This window comes from Vicugna pacos, chromosome 22 (genome assembly GCF_048564905.1).
Source record: "Vicugna pacos chromosome 22, VicPac4, whole genome shotgun sequence".
Classification (NCBI taxonomy): Eukaryota; Metazoa; Chordata; class Mammalia; order Artiodactyla; family Camelidae; genus Vicugna; species Vicugna pacos.
The window spans coordinates 4531464-4553793 of record NC_133008.1 but is presented as its reverse complement, the minus strand read 5'-3'; the positions used below and the strand labels follow the sequence as shown (position 1 = coordinate 4553793).

Below are 22330 nucleotides of genomic sequence, written 5' to 3'. Positions count from 1 at the left end.
TCATTGATCGTACTTTCAGGGGATTTCTCTTGCTCTTTTAATTGGGAATACTTCCTCTGCTTCTTCAACTGCTCATATCTCTCTGGCACTGTGGCTTAAGGAGTATCACTTATCTTTTGTGGCCCTTAAAGGGGTTTATTTCTTTATCTATCTAAGGCCTATGCTGGAATAAAACTTAAAAACGAGAGAGAGAAAGAGAATTTTAAAAGAATGGAGGAAAAGAAGGTTTGAAAACATTGTATAATCAATAATAGAAGAGCAAGTTGAAGAAGAATAGGAATCGAGTTGAGATGTCTTTAAAACCTTAATAAAAAGAAGAAAAAAATCAATACACAATATTTAAAACCTGTGAATAATCAATAACAGATCAAATCCAAGAGAATTAAAAATGAAATGAGAATTGTAAACGTATAGAACTGTTTAAAAAGTAAAGATTAAAAAGCTAATAGAAAATAAAACAGGTATAAAAAGATTTAAAAAACAAAGATGTGTTCTCCTAGAGACTGAATGCTCTTAATGGTTTTATTGAGAGGTCTTTGTGTCTTCACCCTGTTTCATGAACTCAGCTTGCTCTCTTGGTCCCCTTGTCTGTGCTGCTCACAGTGTCCATTGGCAAGAAGATTGTGCCCCTCCAACACTGGGTCAGGTGCTGCTCTCCTTTGCGGTGGGCGGGTGAGTCACTCCCCATCTGGATGCCACAGTCAGTGCTGTGTCAATTGCTCCATAGGTGGGCTCAGCTTCAAGAATAACAGGTTTATGGAGATATAATTCACATACCATAAAATGCAGCCTTTGAAAGTGTGCATTAGGGTTTTATGTACATTTCAGGTTTGTGTAGCCATCACCCCCAAAAGGAACCTGTACCCTTTAGTAAGTCAGTCCCTAACCTTCCTTTCCCTTAGCCCTCAGCAGCCACCACTCTACTTTCTGCCTCTATGGGTTTGCCTGTTCTAGGCATTTCATATAAGTAGAACCATACAGTATGCTGCCTTTTTTGATTATCGTTTTTCATTTAGTGTGACGTTGTCAAGGCTCATCCATCGTGTAGCATATATCAATACCCAAATTCCTTTTTGTATTCAAATAATATGCCATAGTTATAAATACACCACATTGCTTATCCATCCATCAGTTGATGATGAATAATTCTGCTGTAAATGCTCATGGACAAGTTTTTGTGTGAACACATATTTCCACTTCTCTTCAGGATATATCAAAAAATGGAATTGCTGGGATGTATTCTACTTTTAACATTTTGAGGAATTGCTAATATAGCTTTTAAAGTGACTGAAGCATTGTATATTTCCAGAAGTAATGTATGAGGAGTCCAGTTTCTCCACATCCTCATCTACACTTTTTATTAATGGGTTTATAGATTCATATTTATATATCATATATCATATATATTTGTCATCCTAGTTGGTATGAAGTGGTATGTCATTGTGATTTTGATTTCTGTTTCCCTAATGCCTACTGATGTTGAACATCTTTTTATGTGCTTAGTTCCCATTCGTATGTCTTCTTTGGAGAAACATCTACTCAAATTCTTTGCCCATTTTAATTATATTTGTCTTTTTATTGTCATGTTTTAAGCCTTCTTTATCTATTCTGGATAAAAGTCCCTTATCAGGGAAAATTTTGGAAATATTTTCATCCATCCTGTGGATTGTCTTCTTACTTTCTTGATGAAGACCTTTGAAGCACAGAAGTTTTTAATTTTACTGAATTCCAGTTTACTTAATTTTTTTTCTTTTGTTGTTTGTGCTTTTGGTGTCATATATTACAAGTATTTGTAATCCAAAATCCTGAAGATTTTCTCATTGTTCATTTTCTAAATGTTTTATACTTTCAAGTCTGTGATTTATTTTGAGTTAATTTTCATAAATGGTGTTAAGATAAAAGTTCAGTTTTCTTTCTTTCCAGGTGTAAGTACAGGTGTCCCAGCATCATTTTTGTAAAGATTATTTTTTCCCCCTTTGGATTGTCATGGCACCTTTGTCAAAAATTAAATGGCTGCATGTAAGACTTTGTTTATGGTCTCTTAGTTCTTTTCTCTCAATCTATTTTTCTGTCCTTTCAGCAAGTACCACACTGTATGGATCACAGTTTTGTTAGTGAGTTTTGAATTTGGAAACTTCAAAACTTTGTTCTTTTTCAAGATTGTTTTGACTATTTTGGGTATCTTGCATTTCCATATTAGTTTTAGGATCAGCTTGTTCATTTCTGCCAAAAAGCCAGAGCATCATTGAATATATAGGTCATTTTGAGGACAATGGCCATCCTAACAATAATAAGGCTTCTGATCTATGAACACAGAAGAGCTTTCCATTTATTTTAGGTCATTTTTAACTTCTATCAGTAGTATTTTAGTTTTCAATATACAAGTTTCAGATATTTTTCTCAGTATTTCACATATTTTTCTTAATATTACTAATTATTTTATTCATTTTGATGCTATTGTAAATGAAAAGGTTTCCTTCATTTTATTTTTAGATTATTCACTGCTGTTGGATAGAAATATAATTACTTTTTATATATTGATTTGTGTCTTACAAATTTGGTCAGACTGGGTTATTAATTCTAAGAGGATTTTTTTCTATTCTCTCTATTTTTCCTTTGTGGATTCCTTGTGATCTCAATATATAATATCATGTCATCTGGAATTGAAACAGTTTTATTTCTTTCTTTCTAATCTAGAGACTTTATTTTCTTTGTCTGATTGCTTTGACTAGAACCTCTAGTACAATGTTGATTTTGGGAGGGAATAATTCAGTGCTTCTGCATTATGTATGATCTTTGCTTCAGGTTTTTCATAGATGTTCTTTGTCAAGTTGAGGAAGTTCTCTTCTATTCCTAGTTTATATCCATTATTCTATTAATATGGTGTATTACATGAATTGACTTTTGTATTTTGTACTGCCTTTGCATACCTGGATACATCCCACTTAATGGTGGTCTATTTTATATGTTACTGTTTTGGATTTGCTTGTATTCTGTTGAGGATTTTTGCATTTATATTCATAAGAGATAGTCTTTAGTTTTCTTGTGATGCCTTTGTCTGGTTTTTGTATCAGTGTGATACTAGTCTCATTGAATGAATTGGGAAGTGTGCCCACCTCTTTATTTTCAGACGAATTTGTGAAGCATTTTTTGTTTGTTTTTGTTTTTTCTTTAAGTAGTTGATGGAATTCACCAGCAAAGCCATACGGGCCTAGCATTTCTTTCTGTGAATGTTTTGGATTGTTATTTCAGTCACTACTTACTGTAGGCTTATTTGAGTTTTCTACTTCTCCTTGAATTAACTTCAGTCATTTATGTACTTCTAGGAATTTATCCATTTCATCTAGGTTATCTCATTTATTGGCTATATAATTATTCATGGTATTCCCTTATATTCCTTGTTATTTTTGTAAGGGCAGTAGTGACATCCTTCCTTTCATTTCTCATTTTACTAATTTGAATCTTCTCTCTTTTATTTTTTCAGTACTAGATAAAATTTGTCAATTTTATTAATCTTTTCAAAGAACCAACTATTCCTTTTGTTGATTATTCTCTGTTGTTTATCTATTGTCTATTCCATTTATTTCTGCCTTTAGTATTTTGATTAGAATGTTTAATTCATTTACATTAATGTAATTTCTTATCAGGTTGAAGTTATATCTGCTGTCTACTTTCTATATGTCTTTTTTTCCCATTCCTCTATTACCTACACATTTTTGTACAAAGTAAGCATTTTGAAGTGTGTCATTTTAATTTGTTTATTTTATCTTTTTCTTCTCCTCCTCCTCCTCTTCCTCCTCCTCCTTCTCTTCCATTGCCCTGGAGATTATAATTAACATCTTGTTTTAAAGCAATCTAGTTCACATGAATACCAACTTAATTTCAACAGTACACAAAAACTTTGCTTTGGTAACAGTCTTTTTCCTCCCCCTCCTCATGCTGTGACTGTCATACAAATTGCACCTTTATGCATTTATAAGTGCATCTACACAGTTTCATAAGTATTGTTTTATGCAATTGTCTTTTACATCAAATAGAACAAAACATTTACATGTAATACTTGATTTATACTGTTTTATTTTTTTACTCATGTAGTAGTGCTCTTTATTTTTCAGGTGAGTGTCCCTTCATTTACACCTGCTGGACTTTCCTTAGTATTTCTTGTAGGGCAGTCCTGCTAGAAATGGATTCTTTCAGATTTTGTTTTTGTCTTAATTTCTCCTTTAATTTTTTTAAAGAATCATTTTGCTGGCTATAAAATACTTGGTGACAGTCTTTTCCTTTTATCTCTTTGATGATACCATCCACTGTCTTCTGGTCTCCATAGTTTTCGATGAGAAATCAACTGTCTTACTGAGGAGCCTTTCTATATGTTGAGCCACTTTTCTCTTTTGGCTGTCAAGATACTTTATTCTTGTGTTTTGACACACTGAATCTGATGTGCCTATTTTAGATGTCTCTACGTTTATACCACGTGGAGTTTGTTGAGCTGCTGGGATGTACAAATTAATGTTTTCATCAAATTTGGGACGTTTTCAGCCATTATTTCTTTATATATTCTTTCTCCCCCTTTTTTTCTCTCCCTACTTTTGGCGCTCCCATTATGTGTGTATTGGTATTGTTGATGGTGTCCCACCTATCTCTGACACAGTGTTCATTTTTTTTTATTCCTTTTTCTTTCTGTTCCACAGACTGGATAATCTCAGTAGTTTTAATTTAACTGACTTTTTCTTCAACAAGTTCATATCTACAGAGAAACCTCTTATTGAAGTTTTTATTTTAGTCATTATATTTGTATCTCTTGAATTTCTAGTTGGTTTTTATTATAAATTTTATTTATTGATATTCTCTGTACAATGAGATGTGCACATAATTTAATCCTTTAGGCATGGTTTCTGTTAGTATTTTGAACATATGTGTAATTGCTTATTTATGTCTTTGTCTAGTAAGTCCAGTGTCTGGGCTTCCTCAGGGAGTTTCTATTGACTACTTTTTCCCCTTCTGTTATGGGCAAACTTTTCTGTTTCTTTGTACATCTTCTAATTTTCTGTTGAAAACTGGACATTTAAAATATTGCAATGTGGCAGATCTGAAAGCCTGATTTTCCTCATCTCCAGGGTTTATCGTTGCTTTCATTGTCATTGCTGCTGCTGCTATTTATTTAGTTACTTTCCTGAACAAATTCTGTAAAGTCTGTATTCTTTATCATACATGACCATGAGATCAGTGTGTGTGCAGAAAGCCTAGTTGCCATCACTGTAATAATGATTGGACAGTGATTTCTTTCAATGCCTGGAGCCAATCGTTTGAGCTGTTGCCAGGTGGCTGTGTGTCTGCGTGCTGAGGGATGCCCTCAGCACCGGCAGGCAGTCTGCAGCTCTTCCGTAGCCTTTAGTTCTTGCTTATGCAGAACCTCAAGTTCAGTCAAAGTTGAAGGCTTAGGATTTTCTCAGATCTTTCCTTACCATGTGCCACACATGTATATTGCCTTCTACAATTCTCAGAATTTTTTTGGACATTTTTAACCCTACCTCCACCCCCAGAACGTCTCATTACTCAATTTTGCCTTCTTAGTTTCCTAGTCAGCACCTAGTTAGCCTCTGCTGGTACCACTGCCTCAGGCGGTTGTAATGTTAGATACTCACTGCTGATTGTTTCCCACACACACCCTGGGGACGGGCTGTTTGCACAGCATGAGTTTGTGACAGGTCACATAGTGACAGCTCTCTGGGGGCGGAATTTTTGGGTAACTTTAAATCACTTCTGCCCCTACCTTGATTGTGAGACTACTGCTTTTAAAGTCCAACATTTAGGTGAGGATACAGGAATGGGGTAGATCAAGTTACAATGCAACATAACTCACTATCTTTATGAAGATTTTGCTGGTTTTTTTTTTTCTCAAATAAAGACTCCCCGTATTGCTGGAAGCCTTGGTTTAATTTCCAGAGTTCTGCAGAGGTTAATTTTGACAAATTTTGCCATTGTCATTGCTTCATAGAGGAGTAAGTTTTGCAAGATGTTTACTCAGATATTCTAGACGTGTATCCCAATTGCATTTGTTTTTAACTGAGTTTCTTGCAAGACTAACTAATTCTACAGCTCCAACCCCATTCACATGAGTCCATCTGCATGGATTCTCCTACAGGGAGCAGTGTGCAACCTGTTGTCAATTTGTTGTTTTTCTTATTAAAGGGTAGGGGTTTTTAAAAATATGCTCATGAATAGCCCTTTGTCATTTTTACACGTTACAAAACTTCCACTACTCTGTGGCTATTTTTTTCCCTCTCTTTTCGTTGCTTTAATGAAGATCTCACTTTTAAGAATTTTCAGTATAGCAATATGTGGATGGTGATCACACAGGTGAGACATTTAACTACTGTCTAAACCTCAGTCTTTGCTCTGATTCACTGTCTAGAACATCTGAACACATCTACTGAACCCCATATACCAAAGGATGCTGACAGCCCTAATTAAAAAAATGCTTTTTAAGTAAAGCAAAAAATATTAACTTTGACACTGGAAAAGACAAATCTGAAATTTCCTAGCTGATCTTGCTTTCTGTGATCATTAGCTACATCATGTTTATTGAGCCGACAGGCATATTGAGCTACTGATTTTATTTCATCGGATTTTAGAATGCAGAACACATTTCAGGCCCACTTATAGCACCATATGTATATCTTTAAGGATATATACATATGATGGTGTCTTTATTATAAGTACCTTATTTTATTTTAAGTATCAACTGCTGTTAACCTCATTAAGGAAATCTTGGAACTGCAGAACTGAAATTTTTGATACTACCATCATCCCGTAGCATCTCCTTTGCACTTAGATGTTGTGTGGCAGAATATTTTTCTGCTCCCTAGAAATGATCAATGTTGAAGGGGAAAAACCCTCCTCTAATAAATATAGTCCAAATCACACACTTATCTGAAAAATGGCCACCATTTTAGTCCACACCAATCCATCTACTCATACTGACTCAGAGTCCTCAACACAGACAATCCACCCCTGAAGTCAGGGTCCTCAGCACACGTTCTATCCCCTCCCCATTCCTTGTTGATTCTGACCTACTTTTGTCCAACGCATCCTGCCAGGCCCTTTGCTGCCTGACTGCAGTTTCTAATTTTTACCTTTGAGTTCCAGACTGCGCCTAGTGATTTCCAGAGAAACGCCAGACACCTGACTCATCAGGACGGGTGGGGAGGATTTCAGGAAGCTGTTACCCTAACTCACTTGCAGATCAGTTAGTGGCTATTGCGAGCATTCCTTCTAGATCTCTGACATGCCGGCTGCATCTACCCCAGCAAAATAACGTAGTTCCTCCAACCACCTCTGCCTCCATTCATCTGGCTTTCTGCTTTCAGTGACACTCAGATGCTGCTGATGGGCATTATATTTATATGTATTTTTTTAATTGAAGTATAGTCAGTTACAATGTGTCAATTTCTGATGCACAGCCCAATGTTCCAGTCATTCATATACACATTCATATGTATGAATTCCTTTTCATATTCTTTTTCATTAAAGGTTATTACAAGATATTAAGTATAGTTCCCTGTGCTATACAGAAGAAATTTAGTTATTTTAGCTATTTTTATATATAGTAGTTAATATTTGCATATCTCAATCTCTGATGAGCATTTTTGAAGCCACATCTGGAACCCTTGCTGCAGAAGAGTCTGAGAAATATATTTTCAACCTCATAGCCTTTTGGTTAGGAAGTTGGAATAAAGGCTGAGCTGGCTCACCTAACTTGTCTGCCTTTGTGAGTAAAGAGGTCTGGAGTTTCAAGGCCCAATGAAATGTACCAGCCTTTCAGTAGCAAACTTAAAGCAACCAAAATGCTCCCATCTACCAGAGCATGACTTGTCCTTTGACACTGCTGGACATAACCGCCAATGCTGTCTAAGGCATTGTCTTCATCTGGTGCACACGTTCTTTAGATGTGTAATATGCTGATTAACAGGACAAGATGGTTTGGATTCCCAAGGTCACAGGCAGCCTTCTGCCTGACTTTGGTGTATATATGTTCATTGAAGGGTCCTCTCTCAGATCATCTAGAGCTGCCTAGTGTGTGGTTTGCCAGAGAATGTGGGTGCAGTGCTCCCCACCATAGTCCTTGTTGTTTTATTGCAGGAAGAGAGAGAGCAAAAGAGACAGAACAGGAAGTTCTTGTTCAGCCTCAAACACAGTGACCCCCGCCCAGGGCTCTTGCTCTGGGACACACAGAAGTGCATGTCAGCAGCGATGTGGCCTCGGTGTACTCCAAAACATGGCGTGGTTGTACTGGGCTGTGTCTTTCATGGACCCTGAAAAATTCTCGGCGTTGTGAAATGGGGAACTAAGGAACTCTCACCCATGCCTGTAGCTCCCAGGGTTTGCACCCTTACGTGTTTTGAGGATTTGCTGGTAACTCATTCTTTTTCACCAGGTCATTTCTCAGTTACACGGCAGTTCTGTGACTTCCTTATCAGAACTGCTCCTTAAGTTCGGGGTTTAGTGAAAGATGCCATTTTACCCTGTAAGTTCATGTTCAGGGAGGAGGAGGAAGACAGCACAGATGAGAATTGCTGTTTTGCTTTTTTTGTTGTTGTTTTCATAAGCCGTCTCCTGTTGTCAAATAGACACTGAGCAAATGAATGACTGTTACACTCCCATTTGAAGGTTGAGGAAAATGACACTCAGGGAGAGGAGGCAAATTTCCTGAGGTCCCAAAGACAAAAAGGGATGAGTACAGAATAAGATCCCTGCAAATTTCTTGGCTGTCATCAGCCTTTCGGTCAGTGACAGAGTGTCGTGTGTAGTAGTAAAGTTGTGGGGGTGCTTTTAGAAGGGTGCAGATGTTCTTGTTTTGTTGATAAAATCACAGTGTTTTGTCTGGGACTCTGAAAAAGAGAAATGGGTACGAAAATGTTGGTTTCTCGTCCTTGGTCCTTCCTCACCCACACAGATATGGACCCTTCCATCTGTAGCTGGAATAAGAGCCCCAGCTTTCCCATCTCATGAGATCAGTACTCATTCATTTCATCCCTGCCCACCTGTAGGTGATAAAGCACAGTGTGATTTTCATGTTCTGCTTCACTGATTCTTGTGAAATTAGGTGTTTGAAGATAGAAACTCATGAAAGGAAGCTGTTTTTTTTTATATAAAGTGCAGTAATTTTCTTAGCAGAGAAGGAAATTGAGGATTTTCTTCATTGAAAATCAATAGAGATTTCAAAAACATCTGTATTTTTGATGCGTAGATTAAAATGACAAAATTTAGCGGGATTACAGAAACAGAAGGAAGATACCAGAAGTGTTTTTAAAGAGCTTTTCTAAGACTGGGCTTGTGAAGAGACTGTTAGTTGACAGAGGCCCTCTTCTCACCCATAGTCCCTCTCCTTAGGTTGGAAAGGGCCAGCGTTTCCCCTGTGTGCAGTCCTGGTGCTTCAAGTGAGTTGTGGGGTAGGGCGGTGCACATGGTGCTGCCTTCAGTTTTTCCATCCTAAGTAACCCCTGGCAGTCAGAGGGCGAATGTGTTGCAACCTCATGAACCATCCGCCATGCTCTCCGGGGTGTGTGATCATCTCAGCTCATCCCGGCTCAGGTGATGGCAGAGCAGAGAGTGGTGGCAAGAGGTCAGCCATGAGTAGCAGGGAGCAACTGGGGTCAGCTGGGGCCCAACTGGCTAGGAGTTCCAGGTGGAAATCCCAGGACTTCCCACAGCTCATTCATTCAGCTAACACTTCTCCAGCACCTGTTATGTGCTGGTGCTTCCGTTGTGAACAGAACCAAATCCCTGTCCTCATGAAGGTGACATTCTAGTGGACATAAAAAATGATACATGCAGAAGCAGATCCAGGTCAGGACACATGAGTGTTGTCTATTTTGGAGTGCACAAGGTGAGATCTTTTGGGAAGGAATGTATGATACAGGAAAATGTGGGGGAGAGGACGGGCCGTATCCCAGGTCTTACTTGGGTCCCTGGGATGTACCTCGCCAAGTGTGGGTCCTTGGTTTGCCCAGGAACGAATTCAAGAGAGCCAGAGTTCAGTAAATGTAGATTTATTCAGAGAGATATATACTCCACAGACAGAGTGGGCGGTTTCAGAAGGCAAGAGAAAGGCCATGAGGCGTGGGGTTTGGGTGCTCCAGTTTAAAGTAAAAGTAGATACACACTCCACAGACAGAGTGTGGGCTGTCTCCCTCAGCAGAGAGAGCAGCCATGAGGTGTGGGGTTGTTAGTTTTTATGCACTCAGTATCTTCATATGCTAATAAGTGGGAGGAATATTCCAACCGCTTTGTGGAAGGTGTTGGGATTCCCAGAAATTGGGCCACTACTCATCCTTTGACCTTTTATAGTCAGACTTGAACCTGTCCTGGAACCTGTGTGAGTGCCATTTAGCATCCAGCGGTATTTCGGTGAGTGTGTATTGAAGCTCAAGATCTACTGGGAGTTGACTTTTCCACCGTCTCGGTGCTAATGGCTCTGCCACCCTTTTAATGGCTGTGCCCTGCCCCCTTCCCTCCTGTCTCATGAAGGAGCTCTGGACTGATTGCACAATTGCAGAGCAGGGAATAGAGAGGAAAAAACTTCATAAGTGGAAGGTGGAAGGCACTGTTGGCAGTAGAATTCTTGTCAATTATAAAGTAAGGGCAGTCTGTTTGCTGGGATTACCTGGTGTCACATTAGGGAGCTGTGAGCCTTGGGGATATCAGTGAGTGGGTGGCTCACTGTGTACACTGTGTTGCTTCTTACGTGGCCCGAGGACAGTTGGCATATAGGTGACCCATTCATTCAAGCAGGGGTCTCTTTAGGGATTTTCTGCATGTGAGGCTAACATGGGTCACATGGCGGACAGGACCAGGCAGTCACAGCTTGGTCCACAGTCACCAAGTGCCCTCAAGGCTTTCATCCCATGGATGCGTCACCTCCCCCTGGATGGGGGCAAGGGAGCAAGTGGTGTGGCAGCTTCTCAGTGGTGGAGGCATTGCTCTCCAGAGCCAACACTCAACAGCATGGACCCATGGTTTTGGCCACAGTCTTGGCTTGATGAGACTGTTGGGTAGCTGTGCTCATGAGACGTGGGTGCAATGCTTCCACTCTCACCAAGAACTCTATTTTGAAGATTCTGGTCAGAGAGCCACAAATACTCCCTAGCCCATAAACAAAGAACAGTCTCTTTCCCTCAGGGAAGGGCACACAGAAGGAGAACAGATCATCCTGAGAGCAGGAAAGGCCAAATCAGTCCTGCCATCAGGGGTCTGACAGACGAACCATCTCAGTTCCTCTTACTAGTTGTTTACTTGGAGGATCTGTGGTATTTGGGTGACCTGCAAGTGTCAGGAAATTGTACACGAGGGCTTTGTAGATTTTCTGATCCGGTGTTAACTCACCCCATTGTAGCTGTCGTGCAAGGAAACAAAACTTGGTGGACAACAGGCCATGGCCTCTGCTCCCTGGTGGGGCCAGGAGGTTACAATGTTAAGTACGATTGCGGGGGTATCATTTCTATGTTAAGAGGCCAGAAGGCCTTACATAGCTCTCATGCAGGATGTCTAAGTTGCAGAGGGAAACTAGATTCCATCCAGCTCTCCAGCCAAGGAGGAGACCAGAAGTGGCCTCCTCCACCAACTGTGAGCTCTTTGCCTCCACTGACAGCAGCAGCTATAGCAAAAAGCTGGGCTGCCACCTGCGTTTCCGTGTAAACATCCGAGTAGCCACAGCAATGGCCTCGTGGGGGATGGTGTGCCCAAGGAAGCGCTGCGTGGGTCGGAGGGAGGAGTGCCAGGGTCAGACACCGGGCCGGCAGGCAGGCAGTGAGGACATCTGTGCAGCGCAGGCGCCATGGAACTGAGACAAAGGGAGGCAGGTTTTGCAGCAGGGAGGCTGGGCAGTGCCGTGTTGCTCGTAAGATCCTGGGTTCTGTATCCACGAAGTCTTTGGCTTGAATCCTGACCCTAACCCTCATCTTGGGCAAATGTTTGAAGCTATCTGCACCTCTGTTTCTTGGTGTCCCAAATGAGGACAATAGTAGCAATTACGTCTGAGAGTCAGGAGGGCCTTTATAGGTGTCATTGCATTACGCTCACAGCAGCCCACAAGCACGGTTCTATTTCCCCCATTTTACACGTGGCAGACGGGTAACCTTTTAATCAGTAATCACGCAGCTAAGAATGGTCAGAACCAGCATTTGAATTTGATCCCTGTGTCCAGGTTATTTCTATTCTCACACAGTATTACTGGAAAACTAGTAAAGTCAGAACAAACACTGCTGGGAAGTGGGTGCTTGAAACATGTTTGTCGTCTTCGCCATTGGGGAGTGTTGGGTTCACGTTCCTCACAGCCCGTCCCAGGCTCCCTGCGTCTCCGGCTGCCCCTGGTGGGGTCTGCAGGGCTCTGGGCAGCTTCTCCTTGATCTCTACCCACAAGGCTCTCTGCTCTCTACAGGTTGATTCTCAGCCCTTACTGATCAGTAGAGCTAATGCCTAAAAACAAAAAAGGTGGGGATGGTACGGCTCAGTAGTAGAGCACGTGCTTAGCATGCAAGAGGTCATGGGTTCCATTCCCAGTACCTCCATTAAAATAAATAAAGCTAAATACCCCCCAAAAAAGGAAAGAAGTATTTAAAAAACAATAAAGAGTACAAAGACCCCACTCCAGGCTGGGGCGCACTATATTTTAAAGGCTCCCAGATGCTTCCCATGTGCAGGAGGGTGAGAGCTACCCCTCTACACCTCTTCTCTTGAGCTTGTCCACTCACACCCATTAGCCTCTTGAAACAGGAAAACTACTTGGCTCAGCCTAGAACTTCCTCACGATTTCTAGACTTTTATTTGCCTACTGGACATCTCTCCTGGAGCCCACAGGCACCCAGCCAGAACTGAATCAGCTGTATCCTCTCATGACTTACCCCTCTTCCTGCCCTTTTTATTTCAGGGAATGGCACTATAATTTAGGACACTGCCAAAGCCAGAAAGCTGGCTGGCATCTTTGATCTCTTCCTGCACTTCCATCACACCTGTGGCCAATCTGTCCACCTGCTGAAATGTTTTCTCCTCTCTCCTCCTGGCGGGGCCTCAGCAGGCCTTCACAAGAACCTGCCAATATGTCTCTCTGCCTCTATCTTGTCTCTTTCTAGATCACTTTGTATGTCACCTCTACCTTGGAGGCACACAGAATCCTGTGTGATGTGCACCTGTGATCTCTCCACCTGGTTGCCTCAAGTGCCTCCCACACCCTGTGCTCACTTCTAGACTATTTGCAGTTCCTGGAAGGGACCTGGCTCTCTTTGGCCTCCCTCCTTTGCATGCACAGCTCCCCAGGGAGAAATGGCCTTAACATTATACCTTCACCTGATCATTTCTAGGGCATCTCAGAACTCAGCACAGTGGTTCCCTCCTCTGGGAGAGCCTTGGCTACAGTTCCATCTCTCTGCCCTGAGCACCCTCTGCTGACTGTTATCCAAGCCCTCTTAACACGCCTTCTCAGCCATCATTTCACGGTGACTCCTGTGCACCTAGGAGTTCCTGGAAGCAGGAACTGTGCCTTTTTTCCCTTTATTCTGAGAGCGTGGTAGAGACTCAGGTATAATGGTGGAGGGAACAGTGGTTATTCTGGAATCTCTCTAGAGTTGGGGCCTAGGGGTAACAGTCTGGTTGGAAGAAGGGCTTAGGGGATTTACCCTGAAGCCACATTTTCAATTAACATGTCATGTTGTTTTTGTCTACTATTTGAAGTTACGAGTCTTAAAACAGAATGATGAATTCTAAAAATTTCTCTACCGAAGATTGAGGAAAATGGCATTTTTCCATATTTAAGAATATTATTTTAATTTTGTGTGACTGGGGTGGTGGAAAATAGAAATGCAGGGGCTACTAAAGCATTCTCATCCCCTTCCCCACCCTCAGGCCCTTCGGACAGAAGAGAAAGAGGGATGTGAGGAGAAGACTTGGACGGTGGACCGTGCACTGCTTTTAAATCATGACAGTTACTTGTGCTTATTTTTTAACTTTCTTTTTTAATGGAGGTACTGGTGCTTGAACCCAGGACCTTGTACATGCTAAGCACGTGCTGTACCACTGAGCTATACCCATCCTTCCCCCAATATTTGTGTTTTTAGTGGGCATAATGTGCTGGTAGCAGGTACTTTAGTGTGAGACACAGTCACCTGCCTCTGAGCATCACGTTAATACCTTTCCCCTGAGCTAGAGAGCTAGATAGTCTGTTTCCAAAAGTTCAATAAATTATCTACATTTCCTTTTTTCTTAAAAAAGGCATTAACTCATGTTTCTCTTTAGTATCGTCTATAAATAAAATTTGAGTTTATTAACCATTTACCAAAGTTTTAAGGGTAATAAATATTAAGTACAGATTTCTGAAACATCAGTCATCACTGAAGATCCACATCTACTGTTCTCTCTCTCTGTTAGTCACCTTACTTCTGGAGTTCTGGAAGCGGCTCCAGGCAGAACTTGAGTACGAATGGGACACGGTTGAGCAGGAAGAACAAGTCCGGCCAGAATAGGAGGCGCGGTGTCCCCACGTGGAGATAGATGAGATTACCCAGGAAAAACGGGCGCTGTTTTGATGCACTTTAGTCTGTTTACTTCTGGACTTGTCAGCATTGGCTGCATGTTGGAATCACCAGGGGAACTTAAAAAATGTTGGTGCCTGGATTCCATCACTGCAAACTCTGATGGTCCTTAGTAGCCTGGTGTGCATTCTGGCATAAGGAAGTTTTTAAAGCTCCTCTGGTTATTCTAATGTGCAGTCAAGGTGAAGGAGCACTGCCTGGAATGGTGGACACAGAAGAGACGTGTGGTCCTTCCTTCACAATAACAGTAAAAATGGAAAAAAGAAAAAAAGTCTGGTATAAGTGTATAAGAAAAGAGGCATTGATTTGTATCCTTTCATAACATTAATAAAAAAATCCAAAAAAAAATTGGCCGCTATTACATGGATGTAGAAGGAAAGACACATTGGTTTTTATAGTTGACTCCCATTTTTTCACATGTGCCTTCATTATTGCGGCCTCCTTATCATCGTAGACTAGGTGCCCCTTTGTCTTGAACTAAGCCCCGCTCACTGCTCCCCTTTCCGGTTGGGATGTGCACAAAGCAGCATGGCTCTCATCCTAAAGTCAGAGAAAGTGTAGAAGAAGCAGGGAAACATTTGTTGAGGTGCCATCAGTATTTGAGCAGTGTTTGAGCTAGGCATTTTACATAATTGGAAATGTAAATTTATTGCTGCCACTCCTGTAGCAAAAGTAAAAAAATAAAACTCTGTATCTTTGTATCAACATTTCAGAGCTATGAAAAGATAATTTTTGAGTCATTTGTATTATTGCTTCTTTCCATCAGCTGAGATAATTTAGAGCTGATGGTGCTTGCAGTCAGCAGCAGCAGGAAAGTAGGTTGTGAGCATGAATTATTCTTGGAAAGAAAATGCTTTTACTAGGAGCATCTAAAATATCTCCAACTATAGATTTTATAAATTGAATCTGATCTACAGAATTTTTGCACTGAAAACGTCTGGAGGAAGCAGGTCAAATTCCTCTTTTTATAAATGGAAAAAAAATGTGGTTCAGCTACCAGTAGAAAGTGACATTTGTCTTTTACAATGTAATAAGCTTGTAATAATCCCCATTATGAATAGTTCCCATTGTTTACAACTGAAGATGGGGGTCAAAGCGTATGTTGGTGAAAGACTGTACATTCAGAGATGAAAGCTGAAACTTAGACAAAATTAGATGTTCATAATGTTTTTGAGTCCTGAGAAACAAAAGCGTATCATATTGGCAGCATACAAAAAATACTGAAGAAAAGTTTTTGGTCACTTAAACTGACAATTTTAAATTTAAAATTGCCAACTAATAAGTGTAAATTTTCATTGGAACATTCTTGTTGAAAAATTGAAAATGAAGACACATTTCACTTTATCGTTCTTCCTTATTTAAAATTGTTTAATTTGTTTTTTAGTTTTTTAATTGAAGCGTTTAACTTTTATTGCGAATGCATGTTCCATTGTTCAGAGAGGCCAGCGTTGTGGTAGTGAGACCTTGGGAATGAAGTTGCCGAAATCCATATTTGAACACAGCAGCTTGCTTCCTGAGTGATCTTGGACAACTTAAATTCTCTGTGCTGTAGTTTCTTATAAAATAAGAATAAGAGAGTTGATTCCTCATGACTGTGGTAAGGACGGGTCGAATTAATGTACAGAATCTACTTGGAAGAATTCCTGGCACAGAGGAAGGGCCATGTGCTTAGTGACAGCTATTATTATACTATATCTGCTTTTATAATCCAGGTAAATCTTGAGTCTTACTGATATCATCTCTAAAGAAAAAATCTAAATATAAACTCTAAAATGGAAACTCTAATAGTTCATAGTTATAGATAATTAATACATAAAGCTCAACGAAGAAACACACAGTGGAGACCAGTTAGCTGCAGACACCTGTGAAACGTTCTGTCCTGCACGGACTCTCAGCTGTCACTACCGTCACTTCTGAAATCCAAGACAAGCTCAGGAGTAGAGCTTTACACCTTGGCCTCGTCAGGTACCCAGACCCCTAAGCTCAGACCATGGCAGGGAAACAGTTTGCTGTTCACATGTGTATTTTCAAAAAATAGTATTAAAATGGACACTATACTTATTTTGTTGTATGCTTGACATCGTTAACAGAAAAGAAAAAAAAACTAAAAAGGAAAAAAACCCATTCAGCAACAAATAAGGAGACTATGTCTGAAAATTATTATTTTTTTTAAATTATGTGTAAGATTTAGTGACCTGTTAGGAGAAAAATCATTTCATTGGTGTAATCCCTTGATTGACTAAACCTGTTGTTTAATTAGGAAGAAGAGCGTGTTCCTTTTACCACCTGGGGAAAATGTATACATATAACCATTTGTGCAAGTGCTCTTTTTCTGGGTAAGAACCTGCCACAGACTTTTTAAAATATAATGTGAAATGCTGAGAAAACTGAAAGTCAAGCTGGGAAATATGTAGTCTCATAGAGAAAACTTTTTCCAGAAAACATCTGAGCCAACCCAGGGTGCCACTCTGGAGGTTCCACAGTCTCTTCTGCTCACAGTGCTTCCCCCAATTCTTTTCACCTCATTTATTCAAATCAGATCAGTGGTTTAGGATTCTCCAGGGTTTGATTAAGAGACCAGATGGAGGCATGAAGAATCCTAAAATTTTCCAAAAGTAACAGCCAAGGTAACATGTCTAAGAATAACCTAACAAAAGGATAGTAGGAACTATCAAATAAATAAAAGTTAAATCTACTGAAAGATATAAAAGATGCTTCAATCACATGATTCTAGATTAAAAGATCGTATCTCCAAAGTATTAGAAGTTATAAAATTGATTTGGGGTTTATTGTGAATAAAATAATATTAGTAATATAATAATAAATAAGATAATGAGAGGTTTGCAAGTTCAAGAATAGCCAGAGTAGAAAATAGACAGGAAGTCCAGATATGGACTCTCATATCAATAATAAATTAATATAAGAAATGGAAGGCATTACAAATATGGAGAGAAATAAAGGTTATTCAGTAAATGGAACACGTTAGCTACTTGGGGAGAAAAGAAAAGATTGAAATCATACAGTGAACCATATATTGGGATAAATTCCAGAAAGATTTAAAAAAGTAACACAATTAGAAAAAAACTAGAAATAAATATGGATGAATATACAACCTCTAGATGAGCAGTAAGTTTCAGAGGAAAATATATACAGATTTCCATGCATCAGAAGCATCCTAATTTTAAACAAAACACCAGAGGATGTTATTTGTTTACAAATCCGACAAGGGACTAATTCCATCAATACATAGAGAGTTCAGATCACTTCAAAGGTAACATCCAAAAATCTCAGGAGCGTAGAAGGCAGAAAAGATGAACACACCTTCACAAAGGAAAAAACAGATGTCACACTCCAATGGTAATTCAGTCATTTCACGTTAGAATGAAATAATTTTCCACCTCTCAACTGACACAGCTCTGTTTATGAGGATGAAGTGCCAGTGATCACCAATCCCAAGCCTAGGTTACTGGACATTTTTTGTGAAGTATGGTTGATTTACAATGCTGTGTTAATTTCTGGTGTACTCTTCCAGCCTTCTTAGAAAGCAGTCTGGCATTTCATATCAAGAGTCAAAAATATTCATATGCTTTAATCCACTAATTCTACTTTGAAAAACTTTTAATCAGGAATTATTTCAAAATGGCAGGGAAAAGTCAGTATGGATGCAAGTCACAGACATACTTTTTTATGTATATATATATAAAATCTCAGCCAAAATATTCTTCCAACTCTTCACATAGTAGAATATTATGCAGCCATGAAATGGTGTGTCCAGGAAAATATTTTATGACAAGTCAAAGTGTTATGCTTATGATAAGCTTGAGAATAAAATTAATATATAAAGTGATTTGTAATATACAAACAATGCACAGTTCTGAAGGGATTATGTCAACAGGTAGAAGCATTTTTCTTATTTTATTTTTTATTCATTTTCAGAGTTGGAGTCTTTTGATTGTATATGACAAAATCAATCTCCAATGTGCTTAAACAACAACCAAAAAATGGGGATGCATGGGATTTGTTGGTTCCTGTAAATGAAAACCTCAGGTCTGAGGTCTGGCTTCAGTCAAGGGGAGCTACTGTAGCCCAGATGATGTCAAGGGCTACTTTTGTCCTATCTTTATTCTGTGTCCAAGGATGTCTCAGCATGCTGCTTCTAGGCACTCAGCATCCCAGATCATCCATCCAAACCAAGAGAGGTCTCTTTTGGCAGCTTCCTTTCTTGATAGGGGAAGCTTATCATTCACATGGGCACCAGCACGTATCTCCTCACATAATAGTGGCTCTTAATGGGTTATTTGCCAATTCTTAAATCATGTGTGAGGCCAATAGAATGAGGGGTATTATTAGCCTTTAGCCAACTGAGATCTACCTCTGGTACTTCAGAAAGAGAGGGTCAATCGAGCTTAAATCACAGGACTGAAAACAGAAGGGAGGTTATTTATCCTAAAGCTAAATCTGGGTCCTCTTCTAAGACTGGGGACAGATCCAGGACAGTAGTCCTGTCCACCACTGAGTACTTTCAAATTTTCTTTAATGAGCAAATATTAAAATTATGATCAGAAAAGATGATAAGTAGGAAGAAACTTGAGGAAGGAGAATGGAAAGCTTTCCTGTTTCTTAAGAAATATTGAACCCATTAAGTGCTTGGAAGGAAAATGGAAATGTGTCAAGTTTGTAAAAGTTCTGAAATGAATTAGAATTGATTCCGCAGACCATGTAGGAGACAGTGCTATACAGTTAGTGTGTCTTTGGGCTCTTTGAGTATTTCAGTTCTTTCACTTAATAGTTGCTTCATTTGGGGCAAATTGCATCATCTTCACGTGGTTCTATTTCCTCATCTGTAAAAGAGATATAATATTACCTTCCCCACAAGGTGATTGTGAGGATTTAGAAAAATAGATGTGTTCTGAAGCAATAGTAAGCATTTAAAAATCTTAACTATTATGATTACTTAATACATAATTAAAAAAGTATTATGCAGACTTTTTAAAAATTCATACTTTTTAAATGGCCTATATGTGCTGTACAAGAGAGCAAAGCTTAATATACCTTCTATAATACACTTTTCTCAGCCTTAACTAATTTTCACATTTAATCACACACACACCAAAAAGTTATTCCTTTCACAAGCATGAAGCCTTAACTGTGAAGAAAAGGATGATGAAAGAGTGTAGAGGAGGAAATAAAATGCTTTCTCTACAAACTGATGGCTTAAAAACTAAGAAAAACAACTTTTTAAGGCTTTGGTCACCATATTCAGTGCTAATACATAGGTAGAGATTTTCACATGCCTGTGGTTAATGTTCTAATTGTTTTCACAATTAGTAAACAATTGACTCATCACAATAGTCCTATAAATTCTTATTATTATCCCCCCATTATGTGGGTGAGGAGATTTAAGCCCCTAGAGGTTAAGAAATTTGCACAAGGCCCGACAGCTAGCATCGGAGCTGGGATCCAGATGCAGGAGTGTGGCTCCAGGAGGGGCTTGTAAACACCCCCTCTGCTCTCCCCTGCAGGTGCAAGCCAGCCGCCCGCTGTTACTGTAAATAACATGATGTGGTTCACTTAGTCTTGAAATTCACATTCGTTGTAGCTTTCTCTCTGAGGCAGCCAGCAGGAGCAGCCAGGGACACTGAGTACATGCTTCTGGACAATGACCAAGAAGCTAGATGGAAGGAAAACAGTTTAAAAATGGGATCTTTAATGTGCATTTTTCAGTGGCCAGGAAAAAACCTGCCTAGTGAGGAGCGGAAACCCTATCAGCCACGTGCAAATTATGCTTCAGACACCCCCACTGCCCTTGGGTCCACACAGTCAGAACTACAATGGATCAGGGACGTGAATCTTGTGCAAATGCAGGGAGTATGAATACCTGCCATTTTAAGATCTCAAGGAGTATGAAAAACATGTGAAGCTTCCATTAGCAGAGATCTGATGTCACTTCCACTATTTCCCTCATGGCATGTCCACAGCTTCACTGGTCCTATTCAGAATGAAGACAACATCTACTACCTGCTGGCCCCTGAATCAGTGATAGGTTCTCCCTTGAAAGGAAGCGTATCCCCTTCATGGGTTACAACTAGTTCATATTTTAAGTAATTCTATAGACATAGAAGGGCTATTTTCATTGGTTCTGCTATCACAGACTTGTCTCCAAGAGAACATGCCACCAGTTACTCCATTTTCACCCATTTAAAGATATACTTAACAGGCTTCCTTCTTTAGTGCAGTTTTAGGTTTACAGAAAAATTCACAGAAAGTGGAGTTCCCATATATTCCCTATGCCCTGCACACAACTCCTCCTGCTGTCAGCATGTTACATTAGTGGATGTGCTCATTCTTTTTGACATCCTTCATTCTTCCTCCCCTAAAGTTTAACATGCCTGATATTCACATCTCTTGTGGCATTTATGTGCGATTTACATCTCTTCTCACATTTATGTGAGGTTTACAGCCCATGCATGTTGTCTGTTTAAGCGTGGGTTGGGGGCAAATTTTCTGTGTAAGAATACGATCGTTAGTGAGTCTCATGCTGCTGGGTTTTTGGGTTGTCAGGTCCTGTTGACCATTGCTTCAGTTATTGGGATCAATGTCTACGGACTTTCAGTGTTCATAGTATTTTCTGCAAAACTTCCCAAGAACCTGAATGGAAGAGACCCAATCCAGAAGTACCTGACTGTGCAGGTGGGCCACACCCATCACTGCTTCCCTCATCAGTTTTATCATCATCGTGACCCTGAGCACCATATATGAGAAAGTGGCAATCATGATGACTGACTGTGGTAAGCTCCTCCTGCAGCTTAGGTCATTTCTACACCAGCTTTAGAACCAGGTCAAAACAGAGACTGTACCTTTTAGGCACTTCAATTCCAGTACATTACAGTCTTTAGAAAACTTCAAGTGTAAGCGTACTTTCTCTAGCCTATGGGAGAAGTGAATTAGCTCCAGCTTTGCATTAGTGAAAGGGGCAAAGGAAGCATTAGAATATCCAAGCTCTGTGTAAACAGGTCAGTGCTTAATAATAATTTCAATCACATTAGATCATGTACCCTATTGTTGAAATTAAATAATCTTGTATTGCAAATAAGTGGAAGAGGGTCGTGGTTCCAGTGGCAGATTTGCTTGTGCGTTACGGAGAGGACAGGTAATCACAGTTTTGTGTGTCTTCCCCCCATGCTGTTCATGTTAGTGTAGCTCCATTCTCATCAGCTGTGGCTTCTATAATAAATGTTTTTTCTCACTGGCTTGTATCCCACCCAGCGGCTTAGCGGCCCAAGTGCTTCCCACACGCTGCATGTGGCTGGGTCTTTCTCCCAGTGATCTGTTCAGGGGTCATCTTCTGAAAACACTAAGACCAATTCAAATTCTGAACTAGGAGGATGACCCGTTTTATGTTCCCCAAATGCTTCTAGCAAGTTGCCCCGTGTTTTGTTTACTTTCTTCAATAGCCCTACCTTACTGCCGTTCCGGGAGACAAGAGAATATCATTTAGCAGGATGTTTAAAAGTAGTTTTCTGTCAACTTACACCTGACAGAGGACAGCTCTTGCCCATTTGATACTGTTGTGCTTATAAATTTTAAGGAATGGCTGACTTTTTTTTTTTTTTGCCTTGTGGGATATTGCGTTCATAGTGGGAGAAACTCTTACAACAGTGTTTACACTTGGAATCAACATAGTAGCTATGTTAAGGAATTCAAAACAGCTTAAATGAAAACAGTGTGAATTGTGTATATATATA

The 22330-nt window shown here is 39.9% G+C and overlaps 1 protein-coding gene and 1 long non-coding RNA gene across 2 annotated transcripts in view; one reads left to right on the top strand and one right to left on the bottom strand.

The window, feature by feature from the left end:
* The window catches only part of LOC140688387 (uncharacterized), a 40095-nt gene extending 25527 nt beyond the window's left edge, over positions 1 to 14568 (top strand). The window contains exon 8 of the long non-coding RNA XR_012063031.1: positions 14422 to 14568. This is a non-coding gene — a long non-coding RNA (uncharacterized lncRNA). The remainder of the gene's footprint in view (positions 1 to 14421) is intronic.
* LOC140688385 (trafficking protein particle complex subunit 9-like) overlaps positions 1 to 22330 on the bottom strand; it is a 488572-nt gene that overhangs the window by 282951 nt on the left and 183291 nt on the right. The window lies entirely within an intron of this gene.